This window comes from Chelonoidis abingdonii, chromosome 11 (genome assembly GCF_003597395.2).
Source record: "Chelonoidis abingdonii isolate Lonesome George chromosome 11, CheloAbing_2.0, whole genome shotgun sequence".
NCBI classification, from domain to species: domain Eukaryota; kingdom Metazoa; phylum Chordata; order Testudines; family Testudinidae; genus Chelonoidis; species Chelonoidis abingdonii.
The window spans coordinates 56,977,397-56,988,854 of NC_133779.1; the positions used below are offsets into that span (position 1 = coordinate 56,977,397).

Below are 11,458 nucleotides of genomic sequence, written 5' to 3' on the forward strand. Positions count from 1 at the left end.
ATATGAAATGCATAGACCAGTCAAAACACTACAGTAACACACTTTGAAAGAATAAAATTGCAGAGAATATATGTGCATTGCAGGCAGTACCAAGAAGTAATAACAAGAATAACACAAGAATTTGTTGGGAGGTGAGCGTGAAAGAGACAAAGTGTGTGTGTGTGTGTGGGTGGGTGGGTGAGAGAGAGATAGGGACACACAGAGACAGTGTGTATGACATAGAGATTGTGAATGTGACACTATGTGTGTGTGGGTGAGAGAGAGAGAGAGAGTGTATGTTTACTGCTGAGGAAAGTCATGCGCTGTCTCTTTAAGAGACTCACTGAAAATTCTTCTGCTCTTTCTTGAGCCCTGTTGTGTCTCCTCCTCCACTCTGCAGAGATGGAATACAGTGCACTTGTCTGTTTAAGAAAGGCACTCAGACATTCCCTGTTCAGACCTCGACCACAGCAGCTCTGAGTCCTCCTGAGCCAGACTGTCCCCTCTGCCCTGTTCTGAGGAGATGGGATGCAGGGGCAGGGGGCATGGGACATCCTGACATCAGCACCCTCCTGTCCTCTCCACCCCTGCACCCTGCTCTGCACAGCCAGCAGGTCCTGGGAGCAGCTCCAGGACAGAACAATGTGGGGGAAGGGACACCTGAACACATGCTACTGGCTGTGCGTGCTCCTCTAATCAGCTGGGCGGTACTTGAATCTCTCCTGTGTGGCCGCCCAAGCGGGCAGCTTACAGGGAACAGAGCCCAGGATCAGGCCCATCACACCGATGTGCAGAGCTGCAACACACAAACTATAGGAACACTTCTGTATTTGCAATAGTTTATTAATACATTTAGCAAAGTCAGAAACCCGGCATGGCAGATAGAAATAATACAGAATGTACATCTGAACATCCATCTACTCACACCATCCCTCGCAGAACAACCTGACATGTTAGCCATTGTCTTCCTCATCACCATCACCGTCCTCATCACCTGTAGCCCTCATCTGGGCACCCGCCCAGGGCTACATCTCTTTCCTTCTGCCCACAGGCTGGGATACAACTTTTATAACATGTTAAACTGACGCTACTAAGGGGTCTAATGCATATTCACTAGGGGATTCTCCCCTTCCTTATTTGTAGTTCATCATCCTAGTAAATGTTGGGGTTCCCTTCTCCTTTAGGTTAGTATATTAATGATCTCAATCTATTTGCATATACGTCAATTTGATGTGGTCTCTGGAACATCTTGTGGTCCAAGATCTGCGGATGTTCTATTCAAAGCTGGTGGTAGCTCATGTTCCAGTGGTTGGCTGATGACGTTATGGAAAATTCCCCCCTACACGCACTATTTTTAATGCCCCCAAATTTTGGTACAGGTAAATGGCCTAGCAATCACTGTTAAGTTCAAAGACCTCAAGCCTTATGCTAACTGCTGAACCCAGCCTCTTATAGGATAAGGTCTATAGGATTCTTGCATTACTGTGGAATAAAATAACTGCTAAAGCCAGCTCTATGGGCCACAGTATCTAGTCACAACTGCTCAGCATGGAGCGATCTGTCGGCCCTCCTGACACACGGAATCACCACATCTCTGGTTCTGTGCCACACAGGCTTCCAGGGGACCTGGGGTGGGGGGAACTTCCCTGTTGTCAGTTCTCACAAAGTGCTGCCGTGGGTGTGCAGGGGCTCCAGGGCAAGCTGGGCACCTAGGGGGTTTCCAAGCTGGGGGTGCCATCTGGAACTGAGCAGCCCAGGAGAGGGGGCATGGTTTGGGGGGGGCACCCAAACATCATTTTCAGAAGGGTCCAGTGGCTGCTTCAGGGGCTTAAAAGTGAACTGGCTCAAAGACACAAGTGAGCCAGGAGGGGCTCAAGCAGCAGCCCCCCATAGGCAGCTCTGTAGCCCATGCACCCTCAAACAGACAGCACAGTGGGAGACACCCCCCCTATATGCACCTCAGGGCTCTGGACGGGTGGGAGACAGGATCATATGATGGTTGGAAGGCCCATGGCATGGAAGGAGAATGCGAGCCAGGACTGGGAATGGGCCCAGAAGAAGCAGAGACAGGGAGGAGGTGGGGAGGGTTGTGGGTCACCAATATCAGGATTACAGGAAGCGGGGCTGGAGGCAGGTAGGGCTACAGCGCTGGAGAGAAGCTGCAGTGCAGCACTGACCATGCTGGGGCTCTCTGTCATGGGGACACTGGCAAAGGGAGACCAAGGGTCTAGAGGAGGAGATGCCCTAGTGACATTCCCCTCTGGTATTATCTGTATTGGTGATCTGCTAGGTCACTCCAATCCTTGCCTCTGGGAGCCAGTTTTACCCTGCTCTGCTGTGAGAACCCCTACTTCTGGGCTGTTCATGCACAGCCTCTGGCATGTAAGCTGCTCCTTGCACTGTGCAACTGAATGACACTAGCCAATATCTCTAGTCCCAGACACAACCCTAGGAACCTCCGTCTTGCAGTGTCCAGTTATGCCCGCTGGACGCTGCAACCTTATATGAGTTTGTCAATTTAAGAAAGAAATTAATATGCACCAGGCTTATTATCCCAAGGAGCGTGTGATGGTCCATGCCCCTAGGATCAGGGCAGCATGGCCTATCAGTCACCATCTACAAAGCAGCTCTTCAGTGCAGGGCAGCATGGCCTAGCAGCTAGAGTCTATAGTGTTAGGGCACCCACAAAGGGGTGTGGTGACCCCAGAAAGAGGCCCTGGGCCCACCTAACTCCACCAGGCCCCGACTCCTGGCCCTAACTGTGGCGTAGCAGCTTACCATTGACTCAGCGTGTGGGGCGGGTCCTACCAAAACACATTGAGGTTTTCCAGTCGTGAGGTACCACTCTGTCACCCTCCCTGGGTCATTTCCTACCAGAGTCTGCTGGTGTTTCCCATATGATGTCAGCTTCTCTGTGTTCAGCAGGGCCAGTCGTCTCCGGGGATTCCTCCAGTCACCAGGGTGCGGGAGGGCTGCAAAAGGCTTTGATTCTGGGTACAGTCAATGGCTGTGGCTGTGGCTGTGGCTGTGGCTTCCCAGGCATGTTCTTCCCCTGCGGTTTCCAGCCCAGACTGAGCTGGGCTCCCTCCCTTTATACTGCTATAGCACTTGGAGCATGCCCAGTCTCGCCAGGGAGGCAGGACTTCTGCTGTCTATAATATGAGCGTAACCCTGTCCAGGATAGTGAGGAGTAAGCAGACCCCCATCACAGGGAGTCTCTGACATGCTTCAAATCAAACGCGCTGCTTCACATAGAATAAACAAACAAACAAATTAATTAACTACAAAGATAGATTTTAAGTGATTATAAGTCAAAGCACAAGAAGTCAGATTTGGTCAAATGAAATAAAAGCAATACACACTCCAAGCTGATCTTGACACTTTCACTGCCCTTACAAACTTAGATGCTTCTCAGCACAGGCTGGTTGGTTGCCCTTCAGCCAGGTTCTCCCTTTGATCAGCACTTCAGTCACTTGGTGGTGATGTCTGTAGATGGAGGTAGAAGAGAGAGGAAAAGCATGGAAAACGTCTCTCCCTTTTATCATGTTCTTCCTTCTCTCTTGGCTTTACCCCCCACCTTCAGAGTCAGATGAGCATTACCTCTTCGCAGTCCCAAATTGACCAAAGGAAGAGGGGAGACTCACTTGAGAGTGCAACAGATCCTTTGTTGCTGCCTCTCTGCTTTTGGACAATTTTTGTCTAGGCTTATTTTAAGCCAGGGGTCTCAAATTCAAATGACCGTGAGGGCAACATGAGGACTAGTGCATAGGCCTGGGGGCTGAATCGCTGACACATCCCCCTTGCTCCTGGCCCCGCCCCCACTCCACCCCTTCCATGAGGCCCTGCCCCACCTCTTCCCACCCCTTCCTGGCCCCCATGCCAACTCCTTCCCAATATCCCTGCCCCTGCCCCGCCTCTTCTTTGCCTCCTCCCCTGAGCGCACGGCTCCCTGCTCCTCCCCCCGCTCCAGGAAAGCACTAAGCCCACCAACAGCTGTTTGGTGGCTTGGAGATGGGAAGCACTTGGAGATAGGCAGAGGAGGGGCAGGGGACGTGGGGAGCTTGGCGGCAGCAGCAAATAACCCTGGGGGCCGCATGCAGCCCACGGACTGCATGTTTGAGACCCCTGTTTTAAGCCTTGAGGATATATTTTCAGCCTCAGAACTATATACATGAGATTTACAACCTATAACATTACTGTAACAACAATTACTATAACATCACCAAAACAACAATGCTCATTACATCATGAGCCTTCCAAAGACACCTGACAAACTTTGCATTGGATACCACACGATCATATTATAAGGATGAACATGGGGGTGCAGAGTATTCTCCCAAGAAACAGAATGTCACAGCCCTCTTGCTCCTTACAGGGACTCTGAACCTCAGGGGACCATCCTCTACTTCACCCAGGCCCAGGTCACACAGAAGGGGAGGCTGAGCTGCGAAGCTGCCAGCCCCTCTCTCAGCAGAGGGAGCTAGAGAGGCCGGCCCAGAGGAGCAGGCTTCATTCATCCAGATGGGCTCTCGCTCAGCCTTGCATGAAGCAGCCCTGCCACTGGAGACTCTCCTAGCCCATTGGAGACACCATCAGCAGCAGCCAGAGCCCTGCCCCTGTGTCCAGGGGGCTCCCTACATGCCATGAATGGACCCAGACCTAGGGCCTCCCCTTGGGGCAGACAGCACAAAGCTCTTCCGGAATTCTGTGCCAGGAGGAGCTTTTCATCTGCCCTGGGCAGGTTAGACTCACAGAGTTTAAGACCAGAGGGTAATACACAGAGTAAGCCCTGGTCTGCATTACGAGGGTAGGTCAAATTTAGCCATGTTAGGACAATTTTATACTCAGTGTGTCCATACAACCAACCCCATTTTGTTGACTTAAAGGGCTCTTAAAATTGACTTCTGTACTCCTCCCCGGCAACAGGATTAGTGCTAAAAATCGACATCGATGGGTTGAATTTGGAGTAGTGTAGACGCAGTTCGATACTATTGGCCTCCAGGAGCTATCCCAGAGTGCTCCATTGTGACCAGTCTGGACAACACTTTCATCTCAGATACACTAGTCAGGTACACAGGAAAAGCCCCGGGAACTTTTGAATTCCTTTTCCTGTTTAGTCAGCGTGGTGAGCTCAGCAGCACAGGTGACCATAAAGTCCCAGCATCGCAAATGAGCTCCAGCATGGATCGAATGGGAGACACTAGATTTAATTGCTGTATGGGGAGAAGAATCTGTGCGTGCAGAACTCCACTCAAAAAGAAGAAATGCCAATATATATGCCAAAATCGCCCAGGGTATGATGGACAGAGGCTATTCCAGGGACACAGAGCAGTGCCACGTGAAAATTAAGGACTTCAGGAAAGCCTACTAAAAAACAAAAGAGGCAAATGGTCGCTCTGGGTCAGAGCCCCATACATGCTGCTACTATGATAAGCTGCATGTAATTCTAGGGAGGGACCCTACCACTACCCCACCACTGTCTGTGGACACCTGCAAGGAGGGAGTCTCATGCAACAGGGAGGAGGATTTTGAGGATGAGGAAGAAGAGAAGGAGAATGCACAGCAGGCAAGTGGAGAATCCGTTCTCCCCGGCAGCCAGGAACTTTTCATCACCCTGGAGCAAATACCCTCCCAGGGCGGATTCCCGGACCCTGAAACTGGAGCAGGCACCTCTGGTGACTGCACCTTTGTAAATACACTACAAGGCTTAAAAGCAATTGTGTTTAATGTTTTATTTGCCTTGAAGACTTGGGATGCATTTGCGGCCACTACAGCTACTGGGAAATCTATTAGCGTGTCTGGGGATGGAGCAGGAATCCTCCAGGGACATCTCCATGAAGCTCTCCTGCAGGTACTCTGAAAGCCTTTGCAGAAGGTTTCTGGGTAGGGCTGCCTTATTCCATCCTCCATGGTAGGACACTGTAGCAGTACTCTGTAATCATTGCAGCACAAAGCATGGCAGCGAATGGTCCTGAGCGCCACTCCAGGGGGTGCCCAGTCGACCCACCGAGTGTTGCTAGGGTAAAAATCTTCTGACGAACGTGCACGCGGCGCGCACACACCTAACTGGGAATCACCTAACGGGAATGGATATGAGCAACACATCTCGAAGAACAACAGTTACAAAGGTGAGTAACCGTCTTTTTTGGTCACATTGAAGCAACATTTGGTCTTTATCTCTCTCTGTTAGGCTCAGGAGAGCGACATCATGCATGGTCACCTGATTGAAACATGGGAATTTGTTCAAGGGAACAGTCAGAGGACCCTGTTCATACTGAGCTGTTGGTGTTTTGCTAAAATGGATCATCCTTGATAATAGCCATGCAGTGGGAGGGGGGGGGAGAGGTGAAGGGATCATCCCAGAGAATTGGGTGGGAGGAGAGTTTGTGCTGCACGTCCACCAAAAAAATGCAGCCCGTCCTTTTAAATGGTCAATTCAACAGGCATTGCTTGCTATGGGAAAGGAGAGCGCCTCCATTTGAAAGCATTCCTATATGTTATGAAGGCAGAACAAGCCAACCCCGCGTACCCTTTGGCTCACCATGGCTGCCTGGAAACCGAATACTGTTGCCCAGCCATGTGTGATGTCTCACACCATACCGGCAGGCACTCAATATAAAAGACAAAATGAGACCTTGTAACTTAAGCACATGCGCTCTCTGCTGTGAATTGCTTGATTCACTGTGAAAGAGTCTCCCTTTTGTTCTCTGAAATGTATCTTCTTAAATTCTACTCTCCCTTTTTTCCCTCCCTCAGGTGCAACTGTTTCTATGCTCCCCCATCATCTCCATCCCAGAGGTCATCACAGATTAGAAGGTGAAAAAAGCCTCACTTGTGATGACATGTTTTCTGAGCTCATTCAGTCTTCCCGCACTGATAGAGCACAGCTTAATGCATGGAGGCAAACAGTGGCAGAGTCCAGGAAAGAATTAAGTGAGTGTGAGGAGAGGAGGCAGGATGCGATGCTCAGGCTAATGGGGGAAAAAACAAACATGCTCTGGAGTTTGGTGGAGCTGCTGCAGGAAAGGCAGCAAGAGCACAGGCCGCTGCTGCAGCCCCTGTATAACCGCCTGCCCTCCTCCCCAAGTTCCACATCCGCCTCACCCAGACGCCCAAGAATGCGGGGGTGAGGAGGCTCCGGGCACCCAGCCAATCCACTCCAGAGGATTGCCCAAGCAACAGAAGGCTGCCATTCAATAAGTTTTGATTTGTAGGGTGGCTATAATAAGCAATGTGGCCTTGTCCTTAACTCTCAAGGGTGAGGGAGGCGGGATCTCCCATTTTTTTAAAATCAATGAATAAAGAATGCATGGTTTTAAAACAATAATGACTTTCTCTCCTTTGCAAGCTGTGATCGGCCACCAGGCAATTTGCCTCAACCTCCCACCCTACCATAAACGTCTCCCTCTTACTCTCACAGAGACTGTGGAGCACACAGCAAGCAGCAATAACAATGGGAATGTTGGTTTCGCTCAGGTCTAACCTAGTCATCAAACAACACCAGTGAGCTTTAAAACATCCAAATGCACATTCTACCACCATTCTGCACTTGCTCAGTGTAACAGGGTGCTGGCTAGGAGAAACCAGCCAGGCCCCTGTTAGCCCTGTTCCAGGGGAAGAAGGGTAGTAGTTGGCGTGGCTGAGGGGCCATGCCCTAATTACCAGAGTGTGTCCACCTGCAGGCCTGGGTAGCCAGCCTGCCTTATAAAGCTGGCTAAGAGACAGGAAGCAGAGGGAGACAGGAAATGGAGGAGCGTGAGCTCTAGATCCTTGCTGGCTGGGAAGTTAGCAGTCTCCCAGAGTGTTGGTCTGTGTAAATAATAGGTGGTGGGAACGGACACAAACAATAAAAGGACACGGGTGCAGCACTTCAGTTGGTCTCTGACTGCGTTTGTGGAGGGGCTGGGAGAAGGCACTGCTACACTCAGCCTATAGTTGAACTGCTCCTTAGTACTGTCCAGGCTGCCTGCTGACAGGCTTCATGAGCCATGGGAGCAGGGAGTTAGGCTGGTTCCGGGATAACTATAGGCATTTCAACAGTCCCCAACAGGTAATTTTCTGATCTCTGAAGTAATCCCTTCTTGCAGCTGCTCAAACAACTAGAGTTCCTGAAGATGCAGGCACCATGCACCTTTTCCCAGTCACCCACGTTTATGTCGGTGAAATGTCCTTGTGATCCCCAGGTTGCAGCAATTGAAAAGTACCCTTGTGGGTTTTACATACATTGGTGGTTACATCAGTGCCAATGGGGTGGTGTGGGGGTGGGGGGGGTGGGGGGGTGGGGGGATGGGGTGAGGGGGGGGTGGTGGGGGTGGGGGGTGGGAGGGGGAGGGAAAGGGAAAGGCAGCAGAGGCGGGCAGGGATCACAGGGAGAAAAGAGACTGAGAGAGCCAGCACGATCGACCGTGCACGGTGATGTTCGCGCCCAGAAGGTCCCGTGGAGGAAGGGAGCCCGAAGACGTCTGACGCGCCGCCGGCGGAGCAAGCCAGCGTGGCGCGGCGGCGCAGCACCCGTAGAGCCAGCGGCCCGCAGAGTGCCGCGCACATGGCCTGGGCGCGCCAGGCGGGGGTCATGGGGGGGGGCGTCGGCGAGACAGGAGGGGGCGGGGCGGGCGGGAGGGGTGGCAGCTGATGGCAGGGAGGCGGAGCGGTTGGTGGAGGAGAGGGAGGGTGAGGTGAGGAAGGAAAAGGGGGTGGGGTGTGACGTACGGACCACGGGAGGGAAGAGGGCAAAGAGAAAGAGAGGCGCAGAAGTCGTGGTAGGGAGATGGTTCGCGGCGAGAGAGAGGAGCGGCGAGCGAGATAAGGGACGAGCGTGAGGAGGGCGGAGCGAGGGTGGCGGACGGCTGAGGGCGAAGGGGCATGGTGAGAGGGGTAGGCGGCGGCCGGAGGAGGAGAGGGGAGAGGAGGGGGGCGGGTGGGTGAATGGGGTGGGAGGACGAGTGGGCGGGCGAGAGAGGCTGAGACCAAAAGCAGGAGGAAGACAGACGGGGAAAGCTCGCAAAGAAAGAGGGGCGCTGGGAGGATGGAGGAGCCGTCGTACAGAAGAGGATGTAGGGGGAGGGAAGTACGGGGGAGAGAGAGCGGGGGGTGAAATGGGAGGAGTCAGAAGACGCGCGCACGGTGCAAGAGGTGGGAACTAAGAGACGCGCACGGCGAGGCGAAGAGGAGAGGGGTCTGGAGAAGGAAGGGTCGGCGAAGCAACGGGACGATAGAGGAGAGGAGGAGGTGCGCGCGGAACGCAGAAGGGAACGCGGGCTGCGACACAGAGGGGGGGGGGGGAGGCGGGGGGGGGGGGGGGACGAGAAAAGGAGAGGAGAGAGAGAGAGGGGGGGAGGGGGGGGGGGGGGCGGGGGGGGCGGGGGGGATGGATATGCATTTCGCTCTATCGCCCCAGCCCCCATTAGGGAATCCCATTTGCAGCAATCGCCATCCACTATGACCTCCTGCCCATTTCCCAGAGTCACTACCCTTGATGCAGAAGATTAGTGATTGCATGGCTACTGGATCAAGCAGCGCCCCACAGCTAGATTTGCCCACTCCAAATTGATTCCCGGACTGACCAGTAGCTTTAGGCGTTGCAATGCTTCCACAGGGTCATTAACACATCAGTTTCTCAACCGTCAGGGCTGCTCTGTCTTGTATTCTTGTGCTTAGGGCAGGGCATTAGCACTCAAAGTTCCATGAAAGCTGCCCCTTACACATGCGAATGTTTCGCAGCCACTGTGAATCATCCCAGACTGCCAACCCACTATGCAGTCCACCAGTCTGTGCTGTTTGCCTGCCCCAAAGTCAGTGTTTTCCCGGTATGAACTTGCCCCATTACTGCCATGGATGTCCCAATTGCCACATCCCTTGCTTTGAGGAGTCTAATGTCCATGTCCTCATCACTATCATCCTCGCGCTGGCCTTCACCTCCTCGCCAGTTCTGCACAGGGCCGCCCAGAAGATTCAGGGGGGCCTGGGGCCAAAGCATTCGGGGGCCCCTTCATAAAAAAAAAGTTACTGCAATTACTATAGGAGGCCCTGTTGGGGCCTGGGGGCAAAATTGCCCGCACTTTGCCCCCCTCTCGGCGGCCCTTGCCACTCTGACCTGATTATCAGTTGATTTCAGTGGTCACTTAACAAAACAAAAGACTATCTTATGTTTTTTCGAGCGTAATCAGCTTCTGTCTTTAAACTGCTGGAAAGGGGCAGGTCAAAAGTACCTGTGACTTCAAGGCAGCACCAGCAAGCAAAACACCTGTCCCCCCCTCTCTCCTGATTCTCAATCCAGCACAGGGCTAATTTACAGTTCTATTGCCTTTTACTTGTTAAAATAAGAAAACATTTCATTCCCACCTCCCTCACCCCGGATTCAAGTGATTTGTAAACCAACCCCACCCAAAATCTATCACTTGGGCAACACAGCTCTGTTTGCTGGATACCATAGGTAGATTGGTGCTGAATGTAAATAAATCTGGTCCTGCAGCCTTTCCCCAGTCCCCAGCTCATCACTTGCTCATGAGAGCTCATTTAGACTTTGTTTACAAATCCTAACTTGGCCAACTGTCACCTAAATGAATTCACTGCACGTCATAAAACAAAGATGTATAAGAAACAGGGGTCATGTTCATACTTTTCATCTATATACTTTTTCAGATACTGTATTTTATCATACACTTTATATGTTTTAAGTATGTTTAATGTCTCTAATTTCAATTCAAATTTTCAACAATCACTAATTGGCAAACATTGCACATCATAATCACAAAACTGGGTGGAGGTGTTGGGGAATGTTGTGGTGTAGGGGGTGTGTGTTAGTAAATCCTGAACACTCTAAGCATTAGGTAAGCTTCAGCGTTGTGTGACAATTTCATGCTTTGGCCATTTTCAGGCAACAGAGGCAAAGGATTTCCCACCCTCTTCACTGGGCGCCCTGGATTCTTTTTGGATTTCCTTTCTCGTAATACGAGAGTACAGAGATGAATGTTGCGTGCGGAACTTTTTAGTTTGGCAATTCATGACTGGAATCAAGCCATGTCGGTTCGCCGATGGTCTCAGCGAGCCAGATTAAGTTTTAGAGTCCAGACTTAGATTGATATTGAACCGTGATGTTCTATTGTGGCTTGGACAGTTCTAGCTTTAATGTGCCTAAGTACACTTTCATGATCTTACTGCCCCGAAGGATCTGTAAGTCAGAATGTTGTTAAAGCATTGGTAAACAGACATTACAAATATTATAACCAATAACCAGAGTCCAAAGGTGGCTGTCGATAACGCTTCTGCCGCCTTCAACATCTTTTTGTTGTTAAAAAAAATTCATGTAAAAAGATACATGGAAGAATATGAATTGAGGAATTAAAAAGCAAGCATCTTGAACTTTCATCTTGTTCCCGCAGATAGTTTTGGCAGTGCCAATGTATCATATTACTGATGCTCTGTGGCCAGCTGTTATGCACGCATTTACTAACAGCGAGAGATCTTCTCCTCTTTGGGG

At 51.4% G+C, this 11,458-nt stretch overlaps 1 pseudogene; it reads left to right on the forward strand.

The window, feature by feature from the left end:
* Window positions 1–929: 929 nt before the first annotated feature.
* LOC142047577 (uncharacterized) lies at window positions 930–7,109 on the forward strand (annotated as a pseudogene).
* Window positions 7,110–11,458: the final 4,349 nt, after the last annotated feature.